The sequence below is a fragment of the Gavialis gangeticus genome, unplaced genomic scaffold (assembly GCF_001723915.1).
Source record: "Gavialis gangeticus isolate Ggan-Ray unplaced genomic scaffold, GavGan_comp1, whole genome shotgun sequence".
Taxonomy (NCBI): Eukaryota; Metazoa; Chordata; order Crocodylia; family Gavialidae; genus Gavialis; species Gavialis gangeticus.
The window spans coordinates 73,106,618-73,109,507 of NW_017729031.1; the positions used below are offsets into that span (position 1 = coordinate 73,106,618).

At 49.9% G+C, this 2,890-nt stretch overlaps 1 protein-coding gene and 1 long non-coding RNA gene across 3 annotated transcripts in view; one reads left to right on the forward strand and one right to left on the reverse strand.

Moving 5' to 3' along the window:
- Positions 1-197, reverse strand: part of STAT4 (signal transducer and activator of transcription 4) — a 102,685-nt gene extending 102,488 nt beyond the window's left edge. Inside the window, exon 1 of one of the 2 annotated variants that reach the window (XM_019523110.1) lies at positions 41-189. The gene's annotated coding sequence lies outside the window, so the exon portion shown is untranslated. Of the gene's footprint in view, positions 1-40 lie in introns of both variants that reach the window. The other variant, XM_019523111.1, reaches the window with a different exon arrangement.
- Positions 1-2,585, forward strand: part of LOC109301854 — a 105,026-nt gene extending 102,441 nt beyond the window's left edge. Inside the window, exon 4 of the long non-coding RNA XR_002098647.1 lies at positions 2,003-2,585. This is a non-coding gene — a long non-coding RNA (uncharacterized LOC109301854). The remainder of the gene's footprint in view (positions 1-2,002) is intronic.
- Positions 2,586-2,890: the final 305 nt, after the last annotated feature.

Consider the following 2,890-nt stretch of genomic DNA (forward strand, 5'->3'; position numbering starts at 1 on the left):
CGGGGCAGCGAGGTCGGTGCCCGCCGCGCCCCGCACTTGCCTGTCCGGGCGGGTCCGAGCGGACCCCAGCGGCGCGACGCGGACTCCTTGCGCTGCGCTCCGCTCCGCTCCGCCGCCCTCCAGCGCCGCGCACTTTATGCTGCCGGCGCCGCCGCCGCGGCTTTCCTGTGCGTCAGTGCCGGAGCCTGCCCTTCCTGCCCCGGTCCCGCTCCCCGGGGCTCCCCCACCTCGCCGGCCCCGAGGTAAGCCCGCCTCTGCGCCTTCCCCTCCCGTCTCACCCGGGAGGCCGAGGCGGGGTGAAGGCCGGGCTACTCCTGGCTCGTGGGAAGTACGTGGCTCTCGGGGGCTGCGGGGCCGCTCTCCTGAGCCCAGCGCCCCTGCACCCTGCGGCGCCGCGGGAGCCTTTCTCGAGGTGATGAGATAAACCCAGGGTTTGTGTACAAGTGCCTTTACACCGGCTTAAAGTTCCTGCACCGTGCGCAAGAATAGGCGGGTGTTGACATGTGCAGGCTTAAGGCACATTCACACTGTGCGTGGACCATTGGGGACCCTACGAGATCGGCCGTACAACCCCTGGCAGCGCCAGCGGCGATCGGCCGCGGGGGGACCTCCCCCTCCCCCATCAGTGATCTGGTGCCCCCCCACAGACTCGGGAGGTACCAGTCGCCCATGGTGCGGACAGATTTGGGATTATGGTCCCACATCCAAGTCAGTCCACATACGCACAGCATTACTGGGTGTCCAGACTGGTTCTTTGCTGCCAAGGTGCCTAGACTGGAATCAGCTCCCTCCAGAGGTGGTGCAATCCCCTACCCTGGAAATCTTCCAGAGGAGACTGGATGTCACCTTGCTGGAGTCACCTGACCCCACTTGTCTTTGCTACCTGGTGCAGGGGGCTGGACCCGATGATCTTCCGAGGTCCTTTCTAGCCTGCAACCTATCAATCTATACAAGAGCATTACTGTGCAGTAACACATCAGGCATACATTTTATACTTGCATGACACAGGTATCAAATTTGCACTCAAGTTGGCAGAAGTCACCATATTTCCTGTGCAGTATGGGCATGCACATGTAGGCATGTGCCCATACTGTGCAGTAATTTCAGTTACTGTGCAGTAAAAGTGCACGTGTAGACACACCCCAAGAGATTCAAATAGGAATCCACTTGCTGTGGTCTTGCTGAGCTCTGTCACAGAAGAACCCCTCTCGTATTTTTCTGCAGTCAAAAAAACGATTCAAAACCCAGAGCTGGCATTTTCCAAGGGCGGCCTCCAGTCTGAAAGGTTAACGACTGCTGCCTTCCTCCGAAGGCTAAGTGCATCCAAAGTGGATTCTGTTGTCCCCCTTTACTAGTACCTACTATAGCCAGCAAACTACTGTGCCTCAGCCAGGCATCAACTGGTGAAAGGTTTTACCACTGTTGGCAATTCAGTCAGGAGGCTGGCAAGAGAATGTATCTTATTCTTGGAAATAATTGGGGAACAAAAGATTTTAGAGGAATTTCTGGTATTCTTGCTGCTGGTTCCATTTTGCAGGTTTCAAACTGGACATACGTTCCAGGGCTTTGTAAAAATGGCAGCTACCTTTTATTTTTTTTATCGAAATAATGTTTGAGATCGCTGCTGAGTATTTTTATTTCCGACAGCTGCAACAATAACGTTATCATCTCAACACCCTTTCAGTAAGAAATTGGATTCAAAATACCAGTGGCAGAAACCTTAGCAAAAAGGGGGGGGAAAAAAGGAAAATTGTTAAGAAATTGAAAATGATTTGTAAAGAATTGGTTTTGGGGGAAATTCCAATTTTCATCAGAAAAAATACCAACAAGTAAAAGAATCCAGAAATGAAAAAGTTGACAGTCTATTTATTATCATAACACTTTTATCTATAAAACAAAATATGAGTCTGGGTGGAAAGCTACCCTTCCTTTTAATTTCTACCAATCCGCTATCGATATACAAAGAGACTGTACATCCTAATAGAATTTTCCTGTTTTTCAGGTGGACAAGATGATCTCTCCTAGTCCAAAGGCTGGTCACTCAAATGGCACATTTTGACACGCTTGGCTGATTGAACGACTTTCACAAGTTAAGCTGCTGGTCAATACTAGCTACAAGCAAGACACTCTTGTGAAGAATCTGTTCACAAAGTAGTACTAAAGGTATGAAAATATCAGTTTGCAGTTTATGAAACTTTATGTGCAATGGTTATCGTTATCTATATTTCTTCCTAGCAATGACCAACGTGTGATAACTTCTTTCCAACTAAAATAAGCCTCAATCCCTGACCAAAGGAGTTTGCATTCTAAACTCAGAGGCTGCGTCTACATGTGCCACTAGGGGGCAGCAATTACCTAGGGAGTTTACTGCTCCTGGGAAGCTCCCGGGTGTGGGTCTGCATGTATGCCTGGACTGCAGCACACTGAGCCAGGTTGTAGCAGCTCTGGCTGGCAGGGGATCCCAGGGAACACCTGATAAATACACTGTATGCCTTGCTTTTGAGGTCCAAGGCACACTGCTGTACTTCACCAACATGTTGCTTCTGTGTTGGTTTTATAGGCTCTTTGTAAAGTCTAAAGAGTGGGCACATCTACATGTGCTCTGAAGGCACCATGGTTACTGTGCTGTCATTTAGTACTTCCTTTTGGGAGTACTAAATGATTGCACAGTAACAGCCCATACTGCACCATGTGTGCTGCGCATGGTTATTTTTAGGGGTTATGTCACTGTAGCAATGCCCTGTACTGAGGGAGTACATCGCTATGGCTACATAGCTGCAGCATCAGGTTTTTTGCCCTCGGATGCTATATCACAGTAACACATTGCTACAGCAATATAGTGGCACGTGTACAGGTTTCCCTTGCTTTATGCTGTACATGTGTTCCTGGA